This window comes from Hyperolius riggenbachi, chromosome 12, assembly GCF_040937935.1.
Source record: "Hyperolius riggenbachi isolate aHypRig1 chromosome 12, aHypRig1.pri, whole genome shotgun sequence".
Taxonomy (NCBI): Eukaryota; Metazoa; Chordata; class Amphibia; order Anura; family Hyperoliidae; genus Hyperolius; species Hyperolius riggenbachi.
Window position 1 is genome coordinate 198,914,674 of NC_090657.1, and position 20,393 is coordinate 198,935,066.

Here is a 20,393-nt window from a genome sequence, read left to right on the forward strand (position 1 = left end):
CAGTCTAGCTTTGCCTGGAATGATTATAGCTGAGTAAGTCTTCTGTGATGTCTTTTCAAGCCCAAGCCTGCCCCCTTGTGGCTCTGCTTTGCTACTTCGAGGATAAATAGCAGGAAAGCAGATCCACAAGGGGGCAGACTTGGGCTTGAAAATACATCACAGAAGACTGACTCCGCTATAATCATTCCGGGCAAAGCTAGACTGAATGCTCAGTCGGGGATTCTTATCAGGGCCAATAACAGGCAGATTTAGCAGAGAAGAATGAAGTGGAGAGCAGGGTAGGTGTTTACTGTCATGTTCCCATTGATATCTATGGTAAAATACATAACGGTGCTTTGTCTCTGGTTCTCTTTAAAGCTAACATGAAACAAGGGGGAAAAAATTCATACTTGCCTGGGGCTTCCTCCAGCCCCATGACCACCGATGCCTACCTTGCTGTCTTCCTGGGTGCCTCCGTTCACCTGCAATCATTCCTGGTAATCCGCCTACAGCCGGGCTCTTCTGCACATGCTTAACGTCATCATGCCCACCCGCCACGTTCACATACCCAGGAGGGTTCTGCACCAGTGCAGGTGGTACTACGGAGGGACAGAATGCTCTCGGAAACGTGCGGCTGGGCATGCGCTGAGCGTGCGGCTGGGCATGCGCTGAAGACTCTGACTGATCCAACTGAAGGTGGATTATGGGGGCTGACAGCAGGCAAACGGAGGGACCCTGGAGGTTGGCAAAGGAACTGTTCATGGGGCTGTAGGAAGCCCCAGGAAAGTATTAATTATTTTACCCACCTAATCTCAGGTTAGCCTTAACTTTTTTCTTTGCTTCTTTTTGCCTGTACAGAACCATAAAATATGTTGACTACCTAAAACAAGAAAAAAAGAGGATAATTATGAAATGTTATGAGGCTGCTCCAGCCACAGAGTGGTACTTCTTAAACCTCCTGGTGGTCTATTAAACACCGCCAGGGGGCAGCGCTGCCGTTTTTTTATTTATTTATTTTTAAATCATGTAGCGAGCCTAGGGCTCGCTACATGATAGCCGCTGCTCAGCGGCATCCCCCCAGCCCCTCCGATCACCTCCGGCGATAGGCGATCAGGAAATCCCGTTCATGGCGATGGGGCGGGATGACGTCACCGACGTTATGGACGTCGTGACGTCTAAGGGAGACCCGATCCACCCCTTAGCGCTGCCTGGCACTGATAGGCCAGGCAGCGCAGGGGTCTAGGGGGGGGGGCTCTGCGGCGGCGCGGATAGCGGCGAATCGGCGCGGGGTGGCGGTGATCGGTGTGCTGACGCAGCTAGCAAAGTGCTAGCTGCGTTCAACTAAAAAAAAGAATTACGCAGATCGGCCCTGAAGGGCCTGAGAAAACCTCCTGCGCGGCTTACCCCGCCAGGAAGGTTAATAGTGGGTCTGAAGTCAGTTTACTTACTTTATTGCCTTTGAGAGTATAGTTAATGACTTAAACAAAAATCTGGTCAGTTTCCAAATGTACAAATGTATTTTATATTTGGAAGTCTAATGTACAGCTTTGGCCTTGCCCACTTTTTTTTTCTCAGTGGCTGAATAGATAAAACTTACAGCTGACATGAAGAAAATAAACAAATGCTAAATTGTGAGCAACCAGCTGGAAAAATAACATGCTAACGCAGTTGTAACTGAAGAATGATTTTATACAATAATGAGGGTTCAGAGTCACTTAAAGAGACACTGAAGCGGAAAAAAAAATGATGATATTATGATTTGTATGTGTAGTACAGCTAAGAAAAAAAACGTTAAGATCAGATACATCAGTCTAATTGTTTCCTGTACAGGAAGAGTTAAACTCCAGTTGTTATCTCTATGCAAAAAAGCCGTTAATCTCTACAACTTTCAAAGTCGTGGAGAGGGCTGTTATCTAACTTTTATTATCTCAACTGTAAGTGAACTAATTACTTTTTCTTTGCCAGAGGTGAGGTCATTAGTTCACAGACTGCTCTGAAAGAATCATTTTGAATGCTGAGTGTTGTGTAATCTGCACATATTAGAGAATGATGCAATGTTAGAAAAAACACTGTATACCTGAAAATAAAAATATGAGGATATTTTCTTTGCTGCTAAACTTCTAGTAATTATTCATAGTACACAACCAATTCACTATATCATATATATTTTTTTTGCTTCGGTGTCTCTTTAAGCAAGATTTTAGCTCATTTGGTCTTCTCTTTATCGTCTAGTTCATGTAAGAGGCAAGATCAAATTAGCGGTGTGCTTTATGGTGACAACCTGCTTGTGCTCTACAACGGAATAATAGTACAGGGTTGATGATGAAGAAGAGGTGGAAAAGTAGTACTATAAAACCAGAGGCTTGTCTGCTGCTACCCTGAATAAGTACAAGGTAGGTAAGTGTGTAATATTTAGCAAAGTTTGTATTACTAGTCTTATGCTTAGTAAAGGTATGCCCAAGGAGAGCACTTCTTCCACCAAAGCATTTAGTGATGAAAACAATATAAGATTCCCAGTTACATACTGGGACATCCAGGTTTTATGTAACGAACGAAAAGACCCCAACAACAACTAAAGCGTGATTGCATAGAATTGTGGAAAAAGGAACACCCTCTAACACCATTTCAGGACCTTGGGCCGAGCCATGCAAATTGTTCTTATTGCTTGTGTGAGTTAGAAAATGCATCCCGAGCCATTGCTTTATAGCATACTTATACCCCATAAGGACATGGAATCATAAATGTAAATTAGGATTAAAGAGGTGTAGGTGGGCACCAAATGCTTACTGAGGACGGTCACTATAAGGCTGCTCCTATGATGAATGTGCTCACGTAAACCAACAATCAATCAGTGGGATGAGAAGAAAGTAATTTACATTTATCAGTGGGTTGAGAAGAACAGTCGGAGCACCAACTCATGCACATAGGGATTTAATGGCAGTGCATGTTCTTCTCATCCCACTGATAAATGTAAATTACTTTTGCACAGGTGAAATTGCAGCATCATGAAAAAATGTACATAAAGAAATCACAGTACAGGTAGAAGAGTGCTGTATGGAGATGAAAACGTTTTTGTGCATAGTGTCATGTGACGCTCAGTTCCTGCGTTCCTCCGCAATTGACACACGTTGAGCACAATGTGAGTCTGCTGGCCAGGATAAGATTAGAATTTTGTTCAGGCTCTTGCTAGTTTGACTTGCAATGGGGCATTGCCTTGCTGGAACACCTAGGGACGGTCTGGGCCAGTAGTTGAACCACAAGCATCACAACTTGTGTGACATGTCAGGCTGCTACCAAAATGCCTGCAATGTGCTCCAGAGCGGTCTGCTAATCCAACATGATACTGCTCCAAACCATTGTGCCCCATGTGTGGCCAGTGTGATACTCTGTGACATGGGCTGGAAAGTGGCATTCCACAGGACGCACCTGTACAAGTCCACGGCTGTCCTTTCTCCACAGGTAATACCCAATGCCATTCATTGTTTTTGTTGTGATGACAGCGTCACCATATCAGACGTGCAGTCCTGTGTCGAGGGCTTAATTGTGCCTCAGTGGCTGGCCGCGACGCACACAGCTACACTTCATGCAGTCTGTTGCCTGTGGTTTCGTTACAACCTTGTGCAACTGTTTCTGGTGGCAGGCAGATTTAGATGTCACTGGCAATTGCAAATTGGTCTCTACAAGCCTTTTGGTGAATCTGCCAGTCTGTGCGTTCTGTTGTGCTTTTGTTTAACCCTCTGGGCGATACAATTATATCGCCCAAGAGGTGGCGCAGCACTATTTTTTAATTTTTTTTATTTTTTAAATCATGTAGCGAGCCCAGGGCTCGCTACATGATAGCCGCAGCGCAGCGGCATCCCCCCACCCACTCCGATCGCCTTCGGCGATCAGAGTAAGCAGGAAATCCCGTTCAGAACGGGATTTCCTGCTGGGCTTCCCTGGTCGCCATGGCGACGGGGCGGGATGACGTCACCGACGTCATGGACGTCGTGACGTCATAGGGAGTTCCGATCCACCCCTCAGCGCTGCCTGGCACTGATTGGCCAGGCTGCGCAAGGGGTTGGGGAGGGGGGGGGCTGCGCGGAACGGCGGGTAGCGGCGGATCGGCGGCGAGCGGCGGCGATCGGAAGTTACACGCAGCTAGCAAAGTGCTAGCTGCGTGTAACAAAAAAAAAATTATGCAAATCGGCCCAGCGGGGCCTGAGAAATCCTCCTGCGCGACATACCCCGAGCTCAGCTCGGAATTATCGCTCAGGAGGTTAATCCACTCACTGTTCAGTGTGTTCTCTAATTTTACTGTCCGTCGTGTCACACATTGCTGGATGGTGCTCACTTTCTGCCCAACATGCATGGCGATTGCACGCAGTAACATATTTTGGTAGCGCAGCTCCAGTATGCGGTCTCTCCTGAAACTTGGTGTCACATGACCCGATGCATACAAAAACGTAGTCAATTGGTCGCTTTTCTATTGGTACTGCTATTTGCATTTCTTTCTCTGCATTTTTACTTGGCAATGTATTTTGTGATAATGCCAGCAAACTCCTACCTAGTTCATGCCGATTTTATTTATTTCCTTTTAAACAATACAAGTTGCCTGGCTATCTATCTGTCTCTGATACATTTGACCTGCAGGTCAAGGTGCTATGACTGAACTCTGATTGGATCAGCTGCATGCTTGTTTCAGGTGTGTGATTCAGACATTTCTGCAAAGAGTTCAGCAGGACTGCCAGGCAACTGGTATTGTTAGAAAAGGAAATAAATATGGCAGCCTCCATACCCCTCTCAGTGTAGGTGTACTTTAGGAGTGTATCTTATAAAAGGTAATAGTTACACTCCCCAACTTGATAGCTGTGAAATGTATCCTATCCTATTCTAATGTGGTCTGTCTTACTGCAGCCTTTCCTAGTTGCACAGTGGCTGTATTATCTCTGTTATATAATCTCGTCTTCTTTTCTCTGACTGCTTTGTCAGGCTCAGGCTGGAATGTGCTGCTCTACTTGTGATAGGATAGAAGCTATACACACCCTCTCCAGGCTCCCTGCAGGCGATGTGTGAGTCACAGGCTGAGCTTCTCTCAGCCTATCACATGCTATGTCTTTTGTATGTAAACACTGGCTAAAACTGGCAATTACAAGCCAGGATTGCAGCAGAGAGTGGCAGAAACAGCACAGAGGTGCCCAGGAGAATATAATGAATAGAATGGTATGCTTTTTATTGTAAGGATTTTAGCGTACAGATTCTCTTTAATTGTGGGTATGGTTGGCTTCAACAAAACTGATTAGCTGGACTTAGGGAGAACATAATTAGCTCTTATAATTTACTCCCATTTATGCATGGTTATAATGGATGTTACATCATTATAGGCCAATCATTCCATACTGCCAGCTGAGAGCAGAGGTGCATGCTAACATTGTGGAATGAGCAGTTATACAGTAGTCGCTGCTGTAGTAGTAGTAGGCTGCAGGACATGCCCCACATAGGCATTAACTCAATAAGGGCAGTTTTGTAAAATATTTTAGGCCTGTAACATGCGGCATTAGGTATTTAAAAAAAAAATCTTCACACTCGCTAAGATTTTCCGCATGCGGTAGAAGTTTGGTAATATACCATAAAAACATGTTTCTATTCACTTAGCCCTGTTCGGTAGTCTCACCAGGTGTGGAGCAGGTTAGGCTGCAAGCTATCAGTTTTCTCTTATAAGTCTGTGCATCACTGGCATCCCTTAGATGTGCATCTATGCTAACTAGAGAGAGCTCTTCTGTGTATTAATATACAGGAATGCACATCTAAAGGGATACAGAAAAGCCTTTTAAATGTCTTCTTCTGCTATTTCATTCTGAAATCCCACCTGCCAGAGTATTGGATAAAATGGGGTGAGAAGCAGGGCTGTGTGGCTTTCCGTATTGGCTGTCTGCTACATCAGTCAACTTTTACAGCACAAGATATAGAGCGAGATTGTGAGTTACCTGCTGGTCAGAGCTGGAGATAAATACCGAACATGTTTACATCATTTAACGAATGCTTTAATCTTTGTGCATTGCAATTTCTTGCAGTATTTATCACATAAGTGCGTAATTGACCTTACTAGTCGGTAATTTTACTTTTGAGTGTGGTAATATGGTAGTGAATTGGCATTTGGCAAGTTGAAAAATCAGCTGTTTTCTGCATTACCGAATGCAGTGAATATGCCTACAGTCAGGACATTGAGATGATCTGCAACTAGTGCAAGAACAATAAGCTTGCCCTCAACTAAGCAAAGACTGTTGAACTGATCATCGACTTCAGGAGTAACCCCCCCCCCTCCCCCTCGACTCCCCCCTGATTCCCCCCTGATTCTCATTAAGAGCTCCCAGGACGCGAGTGGCCCATCTCCTTGTTGCCACCATCTCCTCGTTGCCACCATCTCCAGTGGCCTAAGGTGGGAGGAAAACCCAACCAAAACACAAAAAAAGGCCCAACAACGGCTGTTCTTCTTGATAAAGTTTGGCATGTCCAGTACCCTTCTAGCTCGCTTCTACTCTGCTACAATCGAGTTGATTCTCTGCACCTCCATCATTGGTTGGTATGTGAGCACCTCGGCTAAAGACATACACAAGCTACAGAGAGTCATCAAAACTGCAGAAAATATCAGAACCCCCATCTAAAGACCACCTGTACTCCTGTAACCCGATTTATCCTCTGTGTTCTGCCCTGGCTGAGAGGAATCCACCAGACACTGACTCATATGTGAATATCAAGAATTTATTTGTAACCTTAACAATGGTCAACTGGTAACTTCACTCAACCAGTATAACTGTCAACACAAATATACACTTTCCTTGCACATCACAGGTCAAAAATACAATATTCTCCTCTTCACAGCCGGTGCACCAGTAAAAGCTACGGGATAAAACGGTTGGGTAACAAAAACACTTTTACATACAATTGAGCTACAACAGGTCTTTTCTTACAATCATGAACCACTTTTCAATACAACACTTTTGATTACAGCACCATTACTGAGGTATATAGAGGCTTGGGTAGGGACAGGTCTACTAAGCAATTCAGTTCCTACAGACTTAGTCCCTTGCTGCCAAGTCTAATCTATCTTGCTCAGCAAAACCTTAGGGTGTTAGTGGTTCTCTTCCATATAGCACTAAAGCAACTTGTGCAGTTCTTTGGTTGATGTTTGGCATCCAAATGATGTTTACTTTACTCAGATTTCTGACTCTTGCTCTATCTACTGTACTTCTCACATTTTTTTTTATGTGGGTCCCTGAGTAAAACAATAAATCAAAATAAAAAAATATTAAAATCAACCAATATAAAAAAATATTGAAAAATTAGAAAAATAAAAACTATACTAGCCTCAGCTCCCCAATCGGTCCAAACCCCAATGTGGCTACACAAGCCTCTCCGTCCACAAAACCTGAGCAAAATATTACAACATTTTCTGGCTATATGGGATAAGATACGATACTCCCGAAGGCTGGTGTCCCCAACATTGCCGCTTTTATCATTTATCAACAATCCCAAATTCCCCCCATGGAATGACAATCCGCATAGTTTTAAATGGTGGAGAGACAAAGGCCTAGAGCAGATGCAATCCTTGACAGGGGACTCAGGGATTTTGAGATGGGAGGATTTACAAGCAAAATATCAAATTCCCCCAGGGGAATGGTTTCGATATATACAACTAAAACACTGGTTGCAAGGTCTCCTCCCACCTCAAACCCAATTCCCACTATCTCTTACAAGTTTTGAGCGTTTGTGTGCCAAAAATCCCTTCTCAAAAGGTGTAATATCGGAGCTATATGCCGTTCTTAATGACCCATCTCCATCCTTCCGTCACAGTTATGTAATAAAATGGGAATTAGACTTGAAAAATAATAAAACTAAAGAAGAATGGGGAAAAGTGTGGGCCACAGTTCCTAAACTTTCTCTCAACCTGATGATGGTGGAGTCAGCGTATAAGGTTCTATTTCGGTGGTACTGGGTACCTGCCAGACTCTCCTACCTGACTGTACCAGACTCAGATAAGTGCTTCCGGGGTTGTGGATCAAAGGGTGACATGCTGCACACCTTTTGGTCATGTTCTATGTTATCTAGATTCTGGGGTAGAGTTTTTAGGCTTTTGTCCACGCTATTTGGCAAAACGATCTCCAGGGATCCCTGGTCAGCTTTGTTGCACCACAAAATAGATTCTCTCACCAAATCTCAAAACGTTCTAGCTCACTTTATATTTGTAGCTGCCTCTCAGACTATAGCCAAGGCCTGGAGGACCCAATTTGTATCCTTTGAGGAAGTCAAAAATAGAGTGACGGCCTTCCAGCTTTAGGACAAGGTTAAACGGTTTTCCAGAGTGTGGGATCCCTGGAGAGTGTTTATTGGCCTACCCTGAGCAGTTGTCTCTCTTCTTTTCCTTCTTTCTCTTCCTCTTTCTTCCCCTTCTTCTCTTCTCTTAACTCCTTGTTTATCCATGGGCTAATCTTGCTATTTCGTGTACTTAAACCAGATCCTAGCCCAACAAGAGTCACTAGGAATCCTGAGACACCTATGGCACAGATTTCAAGGTTCGCCTGTTATTACATAATACTGAATGTGATTCCTAAGGCAAGACTACTCGAGTCTTGCTGTGTTTGTTCTTGTTTTCTCTGTAAGTTGCCATTGTGCCTCTCTGTGTGACAGGTTGCACGAATACTTCAACCATGTTTGTAAAATTTGTTACTTGAAAACTTTAATAAAAATATTGAAACAGGAAAATAAAAACAAAAAATTAACCACTATTAACTCTCTTTATACCATATACGGAATAAGCTCGAACTACTGTAATTGTAACACTGGCTCACTAACTTTGTTGACTCTTTTCTCTGTCAGATGTAATTCTGCTTTTCACTGTAGTTCTCTTGATAACACTGGATGCAGTGTGATTCCACCACCAATCTTCAACCTTTAGGCCCCGTTCAGACTATGTGCGTTCCTAGCCATTTTTACAGAACGCATATGGGCAGACTTTAAGCATAGAAACTGCTACTAATGTTTTCTAATAGCCTCGTTCTCATGTATGCGTATGAGACGCATACGTTTCTCATCCGCATTTCTGCACGCAGTCCTGTGCGTCACGCACAGAAACGGACACAATTAATTCTATAGATGCGTATCAAAAACGCGTACTATTGCGTTTTAGTGTACGTTTCCCTCTGCGTTTCCCATAATTCTTTTCTGTTTCCTGTGTGACGTGTGTGTGCAAAACGCAATAAAAAACGCATTTGAACGCATAGAAAACGCATACAAACGCATGTTTTTTACCTTGCGTTTCTTTAAATTTATACGCATTGTGCAAACGCTGACAGTCTGAACAGGGCCTGACAGGTTAACAGATCTAATTAAGTTTCACTAACAGGTTCTCTTTATCTCAAAGGCTATTGCTCTCTCTCTCTCTCTCTCTCTCTCTCTCTCTCTCTCTCTCTCTCTCTCTCTTAGGCCTTGCACTTAAAGAGAATCTCTATTGTTAAAATCGCTCAAAAGTAAACATACCAGTGCGTTAGGGGACATCTCCTATTACCCTCTGTCACAATTTCGCCGCTCCTCGCCGCATTAAAAGTGGTTAAAAACAGTTTTTAAAAGTTTGTTTGTAAACAAATAAAATGGCCACCAAAACAGGGAGTAGGTTGATGTACAGTATGTCCACACATAGAAAATACATCCAAACACAAGCAGGCTGTATACAGCCTTCCTTTTGAATCTCAATAGATCATTTGTGTGTTTCTTTCCCCCATGCACTGAAGTTTCAGGCTGCTCTTTTCTTCCTGCAAACAGCTTTGCCCTTGTTTGTAATTCCTCAGTATGTGAAAGCCCAGCCAGCTCAGAGGACGATTTATCCAGCTTGTTAAAGATAAGAGAGAAGCTGCTCTAATCCTAAATAACACACAGGCAGTGTGCATAAAGGGGAGTTCATAGCAGAACCACAACACTGAAGAACTTGGCAGCCTTCCAGACACAGGCCGACAAGTCTGACAGGGGAAAGATACATTGATTTATTACAGAGACTGTGTTAGTAGAAAGTGCTGCAGTTAGCCAGAACACATTAGAATAGCTTTTGGAACTTGTAGGATGATAAAAAACAGGATGCAATTTTTGTTACGGAGTCTCTTTAAGTAACACAAAAATAATAAATTTGGTTCACTTCTCATATCAGGCTTTTAGTAAATAACTGAAAAACAAATCAACTGATGAACTTACGAACTGATGACTTATGAACTGATGCAGGCTGACAGGCAAATGTCTCTGGGTCAGTATCACTGCTTGCGGCTGAGCTTTATATCATTGTGGGGTCTGTCAGAGGCCTTTCACTTTTCTGGTGACAAAATTCACTCACACTTAATATACTTGACCACAGTCTCTGTTTCATTGGCAATACAGGACTATATTGCATAAATGAACTGATTATCATCACAATGTCACTGTTTCTTTAAGGCTTTATCAGACAAGCAGATTTTAGTCACACCACCTTCATCAGAATATGCCATTCAGTATGCTGGGGTTAACTGTCACTATTCTCAGACAACCTCCACTGAACTCTGGCCCATTTCTGATCACAACCTGTGGCTTGATGCTGGCGCAAGGCCTATACTCAACTGGCCTGACAGGGTCTCTCTCCTCCTGTGCCGCCTGGATCTGGTCTTCTGTCTCTTTAAATGGTCTCCGGTCGCTGCTTTGGGGCTCCGTCACCTCTGCCCCCTTCTCTCACTTGGATGGTCTGGTTCGCTGCCGCCGGGCCTCCGCTTGCCTCATGGGGTAGCTGCTACGGCTGCTCTGGCTGGCCTCTGTCTCCCTCGCTCACCGCCGCTGACTGACTACGCTCTGTGAGGAGAACTGGTTTTAACCAGTTCCCTCAGCCTGTGTCTCGCGCGCTCTGCCCTACTGCGCCTGCGCTGTGCCTAGCTTTGCTTGCGCATGGCTTCTGGAAGGTTCCCCGTTCTGCGTATATGGTCGCCTAGCAACCCTTTCTATGCGACTATCTGGCCGCGTTAGGCCTATCTCTATGCGACGTTTTGATTCCACAATGCTAATGTTAAAGCGAATTTTAGCCTAACATGCTTAGTTTACCTTACAAATGTCAATCACAGTTCTACACCACACTACCCTCTTAGGCCTGGTGCACACCAAAAACCGCTAGCAGACCCGCAAAATGCTAGCAGATTTTGAAACGCTTTTTCTTATTTTTCTGTAGCGTTTCAGCTAGCATTTTGCGGTTTTGTGAAGCGTTTTTGGTGTAGTAGATTTCATATATTGTTACAGTAAAGTTGTTACTGAACAGCTACTGTAACAAAAAACGCCTGGCAACCCGCTCTGAAGTGCCGTTTTTCAGAGCGGTTTGCGTTTTTCCTATACTTAACATTGAGGCAGAAACGCATCCGCAATCCAAAATCTGCAGCAGCCCATCCAAAATCTGCAGCAGCTCTGGTGTGCACCAGCCCATTGAAATACATTAACCTAGCGGATCCGCACCCGCAAGCGGATCGCAAACTGCAGCTGAACCGCTCTGGTGTGCACTAGGCCTTATAGAGGGTTACACTCCTCTAGACTGAAATCCAGGGCAGTGAGGATTACAAATGATCCCTCCCACCCCGGTAACCCATACCTTAATCTACTCCCACCCGGGTGCCGCTTCAGGGCCATCTCTACTAGGACCTCAAGGCACAGAAACTTCTTCTTTCCCCAAGCTGTCTTTGCCCTCAACTGTGTAATGTGAAGTTACTAGCTATCCACACTGTGTAATGTTAAACTATAATATGTGCATATCCCACCTCCACCTGTGTTGTGTACCCATGTATGTGTCTTCTCACTCTGCCCACGAAGGTCTGCTGTGCTGTCTGTGCCAAAAACAATTCCTTGTACGATTCTCAGTGCTTGGCAAATAAAATCTGATTCTGAATTGAGTCCACATTATTTGTTTGGTGTTAAACTTGAAAGGATTTCTGAAGAGTATTGATGAGCAAAATAAAAAATCTGACATAAAACTATCCACAGACTCCGAAATGGAAAGATTTACAGACTTTCAAAGCCAGGAGCTACTAAAAAGTGTCAGTATAGTTCATGCACAGCTGGATGTAATGGAAACGGTAAGCACATAAAAGCAGGCAAAGTGTATGGATACTTTTTTAAAGTTTACCTGACCCATGTTTCTGAAAAAGGGAACGTGTACAGTGTCAGAAGGGGAAATACGTATTCCACACCTTTTATTAGTGAATGGAACTCAGTTTTTTGACCTTAGAAAAATTTAACAACACTTAAAGCAGAATATAACCCTGCATTTCAACTTTGCTCTAAAACATTATTTACAGTATATTATATGCAACCAGCATTTTTTTTTACTAGACCAGCATTGGAAGGGTTACACTGAGCTTTAAAGTTCCTGGACAGAACTGCAGACGCATCCCAAGCTGACATAGATATATTTTGTTTACATAAATGTATCGAAGTGTGGCATGTGACTCACTTTCTCTGACTGAGAAGGAGCTGGAGGACAGCCAAAGAGTGTGTAACATTTATCACTTGTTACATTCTATTTAGTTAAATGTATCTATCTGAACTTCTGCATATCTCTCCACGGAACTTTAAACCTCTGTGCTTAACCCTTCCAATGCTGGTCTAGTAAAAAAAAAAATGCTGGTTGCATATAATATGCTGTAAATAATGTTTTAGAGCAAAGTTGAAATGCCGGGTTATTGTGAGAAAACGCGGAAAAGCCGCCGCAAGTATTCAGAGTAAGGCGGCTGATTCCGCGTTCAACATGACTGTTTGCGCGCATGGGCCTGCATCCACAAGCCTGACGGAGCGCGGAGAAACCGCCGCATGCCCAGTGAACTTGGCGGCGGATTCCGTGTCAGACGCGGAGGTTTGCACGCATGAGCTTGCCACCAGCAGTATGGCCGAACGTGGAGGAACCGCCGCATGCTCTGACAGCGGTGCGGTCGGCTCCGCGTTCAAACCAACAGATACATTACAACACATGTCTGGTGTGGCTGGGGCTGATAGTCCACACACAGGCCCGGCCCTAGACTTTTTGCCGCCTGAGGCAATTTTCGCCGCCGCCCCCCCCCCCCCCCCCCCAAGCCGTGGGTGTGGGGGGCCGCCCGAGCTGGAGGGGATAGCAGGCAGGAAGGGGGTATTGGGCCTAGCGGCAGGGAGGGGGGTCGGACCCCCCCTCCCTCGCCTGGGTCCCCCATCCTCCGCTCCCCTCCAGCTTTAAAAGTGACGTCGCTGGCTGCAGCTATGTGTAAGAGGCAACGGGCGGCAATTACTCACCTCTTCCTCGTTCCAGGCCAGCGTGCGCTCCACTGACATCACTTCCTGTGGCGTAGCAGGAAGTGATGTCAGTGGAGCGCACGCTGACCTGGAACGAGGTAGAGGTGAGTAATCCCCGCCCGTTGCCTCTTACAAATAGGTGCAGCCAGCACAGAACTTTTTAAAGCTGGAGGGGAGCGGAGGACGGGGGACCCAGGCGAGGGAGGGGGGGGGTCCGACCCCCCTCCCCGCCGCTAGGCCCAATACCCCCTTCCTGCCCGCTATCCCCTCCAGCTCGGGCGGCCCCCCACACACCTGGACGGGCGGGTGCCGCCCCCCCCCCAGAAGTGCCGCCTGAGGCAAACGTTTCACCCCGCCTCATGGGCGGGCCGGCCCTGTCCACACAGGTTCAGAATGACGCGCGCGCGCTGAGGCAGAGCCTTTATAACAGTCAGAAGGGTGTCAGCTGCTCCAGCCGATCAGCTGACAATTCTATCAGGTTTCATTGGTTCAGCACTTAGGGGAGGCGCTGGAGCGCGCTGGTGTATATATACTGGGTGCTGGTCATTTCTCTGGTGTCTGGCGTTGCGATCACTACGTGGTAGCACTCAGACCTTGTCAGTATCTGTGATATTTTCTGTGTTATACTTCAGACTAGTTCCAGGGTGTTTATGATCAAGGAACTCACACCCAAGATTAGGGAACTGTATTACCATTCTGTTATATATCAGACTAGTTCCAGGGTGTTGATGATCACGGAGTTCACACCCAAACTAGGCATTGTTGATTTGTTATGACCTTCTGCTTTCCTGACTACTCTTCTGATCTCTGATTAGGTACTTCGATATATCTGATTCTCTGTTACTGAACTCTGCTTGTCTTAGGATTCCGCATCTGTCTCCTGTCTCTGTCCCTGATCTGTCTGTCTGTTGCCGACCCGGCTTGTCCGATCTCGAGAGCTATCTCCTCAGTTTAGAGATAGCTCACAGACCTGCGAGTGACATCCTTCCTTGGTGTCACTCACACCCTGTCCTTCCTCCTCTTAGTCTGACCCCTCCCTCGGGAGAGGCTCAAGCTTGCGGAAGGAACGTGTTTCTGTACAGTACTCCTTACTGTTGGGCACCTGCTCCTCAGGTGCATTACTCAAAGTATTCCTGTTACACCAAACACTCTCATTACTCAGGTGTCCAGAGGTTAGAGATATATCTGATTATCGGTGATACTGCAGATCATCAATAATCGGGTATATATCTGTATTCTCGGTGATACTGCAGATCACCGGTAATCAGATCCTCTCTGTGCTTTACTGATCGTTACAGTTATATTCCGCTTTAAGGTGGCCATACATCTAATGAATTGGTGGCAGGTCGACCATCTGATTTGATAATGAAAATCGGTGCCGCCGAGTTCATTCCCGACCAATGCACTTATTACATACACTTTTATACATTAGGGCAACGGTGGCAGGCTCGGACGATTCCCAAGAGATTTCATGCTGAAATTGATTGGGAATCGGCCTGCGGTGTATGGGCAGCTGACAGATCTCTTTCTAATCGGATTCGAGAGAGATTTGTCTCTTGGCCGAATCTGCCCATACAACGCCAGGAAGGAACAGGAATGAAGGACTGACCAAAGACTCGAAAGGCTCTATGGCATGGGTGTCAAACTCAATCACGTAAGGGACCAAAATTTAAAACAGTCTGTCTAGTCGCAGGCCAAATTGTTCATTAAAGCCTAAACAAGCATACTGTCATTAAGTTACATTAGTTATGTTAATTAAAATAGATAGGTAATATAAACTCTCACCCACCCTGTTTTAAAAGAACAGGCAAATGTTTGATTTCATGAGGGCAGCCATCTTTTTGGTTGAAAGGAGGTGAGGGTATGATACACAGTTCCAACTGTCTTGTGTGCTGATCACCCCTCCCAGTTGCTAGGCAACGTGAATATCAACATAGGAAATCCCATCATGCTTTGCACAGCATCAGGGGAAAAAAGCCCGGGCAGTTTTCTTTGATGGATGGGGCTTAGCTAAAAATGCAGCTAAAAATTATGCTTTGGTAAGAAAAACAAAGTTGTGATGCTGTGAAACTGTTAAAGAAACACCAAGCCTTTTCAGTTCTGCTGAGTAGATTTTGTCTGGAGGTTCACAAAGATTTAACATGTATTGAACAGCCTCAAAATATGTGGTGTAACTAAAGTGACCATGGGTCGCTTGCTCCTCCCCCTTCTGCAGAGTAGCCCAGTGGAACAGTCTAATATTTACCTGCTCCAGGGCTGTATGAGGTCTCCTCCGATCTTCTTGACAGCCACTCGCGCTATGCTGCATACCTCTGGCTTCTGCTGTATGTCACATGATCAGGAATAGGTATTATTATTATTATTGATTTATAACGCGCCAACATATTCCGTGGCACTGTACAAAGTAAGAAACAAACATGGGGTACATAATACAGACAATGGTGTACACTAATATACAAGATACATAATTAGTGACAAAATACAAAAAATGATACAGCATACAGAATACAAAATACAGAAGTGGTAATGACAGTGATAAAAGTATCATGATGAATAAAATGTATAATGATTTCCAAGACATAAAAGGGGGAGAGAGCCCTGCCCTTGCGAGCTTACAATCTAAAGGGAATGGGGGGAAACAAGAGGAGGGGTAGTATACGATACAATATATAAAGGCAGTGTGTTTTAGGATAACTAGTAGGAGTGCAATTTGGTCTTAGGACAAAGGGAAGTGGCCTAGGGTAGCGCATATGCTTGTCGCAACAAATGAGTTTTTAGAGAACGTTTAAAAGTAACAAAGGTTGGCGAGTGACGGTTGTGTTGTGGGAGGGGATTCCAGAGAAGGGGTGAAGCGTGTGCAAAATCTTGTAAGCGGGAATGTGAGGAGGTGATTCTAGAGGAGGACAACAGAAGATCGTGTGCAGATCTGAGATTGCGATTGGGTTTGTATCTGGAAATGAGTGATGATATGTACCGGGGAGAGAGATTGTGGAGAGCTTTGTAGATTAGGGTTAGGAGTTTGAACTGGATCCTCTGGTTAAGTGGCAGCCAGTGAAGAGCTTGACAGAGAGGGTCAGCTGAGGAAGATCGAGAAGAAAGATGAATGAGACGAGCAGCTGAGTTCAGTACCGACTGGAGCGGGGCCAGTTTGTTAGAAGGTAGTCCACAAAGTAGTACGTTGCAGTAGTCCACACGAGAAATTATAAGAGCATGTATTAACATTTTGACAGAAGGAAGGTCCGCACCAATTCACCACGAATCCTCTTTATTGTTAGGACGTATCCAGTATTAAAACATCACATCTCAAGCTGACATGTTTCGGACCTACTGGTCCTTAATCATAGCTGAGTTCACATGGAAAACCTTTGACACATTAATACACACCCGACCTAAAGCTCCACCCCCCGCCCACCTCCATGGGGGCGGTATCACCCCGGAGGGCGGAGCCAGGATACAGGTCAGTTCTGAAAGGTGCATGAAATTTAAAACAATACGACAAAGTGTGTCATTGTACATGATAAAACAGAGTAAAAAAAATGTAAAAAAATTGTTCTCATAAATGAGATCAATAAAAAGTTCGGTTAGAGGATCTTTTGTCCAAAGAAACCAAAGTATGGTGGGATTTAACAAGTCTAAAACAATACGTGGCAGAGGGAATTATTCCCCGGGGTCTGCGCATAAAGAAAATCCCAACCACAATGTATTCAGATCAGTTTTTGTTGGAATGGAATGAAATTCTGACAGACTGTTCCCTCAACTTAATGAAATTAATTATAACTTATGAAGAAGACAAACTAGTGAACTTGCGTTTTAAAATTACAGACATTGAAACCAATGTGAATAAATTTGACTATATGAAAGAGTTTGAGGATTTAAATAAGAGGATGCGAGATAATATAGCTAAGCTGGAGGCTACTATCACTGATATAAAAAGGGTCAAATACATAAGGGATACAGAAGACTATAGAAAGAAGGTGGTATATGAGTGGGGACGGTGGGAGAGTATCTCTAAAGGCCCATACTCACGGGGGACGGCCATCGCCGCAACCGCGTGGCACGGCGACAGTTCCCCCGTGTGTATGATGCGCGCGCCCCGAACCGTCGCCCGTCGGAGCTGTCGCCAGGCGATTGACCTGTTCAATCGCCGGCTACAGTCGTCGCCGCAACCTCGCCGGAACTGTCGCTAGCCCCGCATGTGTATGCGGGCTAGCGACAGCTACCCACACACACCACACGGAGCTTCCGGCGGGGGGGAGGAAACTCGGCGACAGCTTCCGCCGCATCGCTAATCCCTCTGCTGCCGTGTGGATGCAGAGGGATTTGGCGACGAGCTGTCGCCGAACTGCCGCCGAACTGTCGCGCACACGCTCCCGTGTGCGGCGACAGCTACAATTGTACCCCCGTGGGTACTTAGCTTTAGTCACCCAATCACGGTTACCGGAGACCCCGCTCTAGAAGTAGAAGGAGGGTTAGCTTTAGTTCCCCGGAAGTTACACAACCTGCCAGACCCACTCCAGTCTCTGTACCAGATAACCGCTTACCAGTGATAACGCCCCAACATAGTCAGCCCCAGGGACAGGCCCCAGGGGAAAGATTTGATTCGGCAGCAAAAAACTTGCCGGGCCAACCAAACCACAGGAAACAGAGAAAACAGAAGAGGAAGGGACGCCCAGACGCCGGACACGGCGGGCGGGTGTGAAACATCGGAAGTTTGGCCGGGACTGTTTCAATGCACAGGGGTCTGGGGGTAGTGGGAATGTGGTGAATTTGTCTGATTATGTTCTTAGCGAGTCTGAAATAAAGGTTCTATCCAAAGGTCTGTCTTTTGCACCCACCATTTTGACGTATTTACCACTCTTCTCGATGTAAATCGATTTGTGAGGTCAATCCTTTTACGCAAACATTTTGGGGATGATGCTGATCAACCAGAGTGGAGACCGGCTGGCAGCACTGTGGGCATACCTGATATAGGTAACTTTCAGGATACATGTGCTAGATGGACAATGGATAGTCTGTTGTCCGATAGCAATCCCCTGGTTACCCTAGATGATGTTAAGCCAATCAGAGCAGCCAATCCCGATTTCTACGCGGTGTCTGCACGCACGACTCATGTGGACGCTTTTCAGGAACTCGTGGAGAGAGACCTTTTGCATTTAGCTAAGAATCCCCTATCTACCACTATTCCAAACTTTAGCCGAGATGAAGCACGCGCCCTTAAGAGTCTACAGAACAATAAGGATATTGTTATCCGCAATGCGGACAAGGGCGGCGCAGTGGTAGTACTAAACAGCGTCAGTTACCGAGAAGAGGCTCTGAGACAGTTAAATGACAGTGACACATATGAGACTCTGAGGAATGATCCGACCTCAGAATTCCAGAGCAGGTTGTCTAGTCTTTTGTCATATGGTGAGAGCCTGGGGCTCCTTGACCGGAGGCTTGTGGAGTATTTGGGTGTCCAGCACCCAACTATACCAATTTTCCATCATTTACCGAAGATTCACAAACAAGGCGCTCGTCCGGAGGGCAGGCCCATTGTGGCCGGGATTGGCTCTCTGGGCGAGCGCCTTGGTAGTTGGGTGGACTCCATGCTCCAGCCTCTGGTGAAGCGTCTCCCAGGCTACATAAAAGATTCCAAACATCTATTGGCCAGTATTGAGGATTTTGAGTGGAGATCAGAATATGCTTGGATTACAATTGATGTAAAATCTCTCTACTCATGTATTCCTCATAATCTTGCCCTACAAGCTTTGGAGTTTCATCTGGGGAAGTACTCAGACTATTCTCTGGACCTCCAGACTTTCATTCTGGACTCTGTCTGTCACCTCCTGGCCCACAACTACTTCATGTTTGATGGCCGCTTCTACCTCCAGAGACGTGGCGCCTCCATGGGAGCAAAGTTCTCCCCGTCCCTGGCTAATCTATACATGGGATGGTGGGAGGAGAGCCATGTCTTTGGGGGTGGTTGCGGCCTCATGGAGGATGTTGTGTGGTACGGGAGGTACATTGATGATTTGCTATTGGTGTGGAAGGGTAGCCCCTGTAGTGTCCAGTTTTTGGTGGAGCATTTTAACGCCAATGAGCTGAATCTTCAGTTCACATTTGAATATGATAAGGTTTCCATCAATTACCTGGACCTTGAGTTAAGGGGAAACCCTAACAACGGAAGGGTTAGCACAATCACCTATAGAAAGGCGTGTAGTGGAAATTCCACTTTAAGAGCTAACAGTTGTCATCCAGCCCACACCATAAAGGGCATTCCAGTCGGAGAATTTAGTAGAGCGAAACGTAGCTGCTCAGAAGAAGGTGATTTGATTAAGGAACTTGATATTGTGGAGGCACGACTTTGTGACAGAGGCTATCCTAAATGGGCCATAAAAAGAGGTAGGTCGAGAGTATCCTCTCGACCCAGATCAGATCTGGTACATGCTACCTCAATTAGGGGGGCCACTAGTCCGAAACCCACATTTGTAACCACCTTTTCGTCAGAGTACAAAGAGGTCATAGGCATTGTCACTAAGTACTTACCCATACTCAAGGCTGATGCAGGCCTACGTCCGATCATCAATGAAGGTGTCAGAATGGCCAGCCGACGGGCACCCACTCTTGCCAAACTTTTGTCCCCAAGCATGTTTGAATCAACACAACATCCAAACACGTGGCTTTCCCTGACAGGTTCGTTTAGATGCAGTGTTTCTACATGTCGATACTGCCATGTGCACACAAAAACAAGATCCATTGTCTCTTCCGTTAGCGGCCGTAGTTTTCCAATCAAACAGTTTATCAATTGTGGAACCAAGGACGTGATTTATCTAATCACGTGTAGTGTATGTTCCATTCAGTATGTTGGATGTACTACTAGGCCGCTTAGGCAAAGGGTAGCGGAACACTACCTGGGACAAGGGTGGCTTACCACCAATGTCTCTAATGTTGCGAAACATTTCAGGGAGGTACATAGTGGGAATATGACTGGCTTCCAATTCCAGGGCATAGAGAGAGTGTTTCCATCCAAACGGGGTGGGGATCTTTACAGGTGTTTACTTAGGAGAGAAGCTATGTGGATATTTAAATTGGACACTAGAGCCCCTCGAGGCTTGAACGCTAGGTGGGACGTGAGTCTCACAACA

The 20,393-nt window shown here is 45.5% G+C and overlaps 1 protein-coding gene across 3 annotated transcripts in view; it reads left to right on the forward strand.

The window, feature by feature from the left end:
* NCOA3 (nuclear receptor coactivator 3) overlaps window positions 1-20,393 on the forward strand; it is a 447,618-nt gene that overhangs the window by 66,134 nt on the left and 361,091 nt on the right. For all 3 annotated transcript variants that reach the window (XM_068263089.1, XM_068263090.1, XM_068263091.1), the window contains one exon: window positions 2,212-2,372. The gene's annotated coding sequence lies outside the window, so the exon portion shown is untranslated. The remainder of the gene's footprint in view (window positions 1-2,211; window positions 2,373-20,393) is intronic.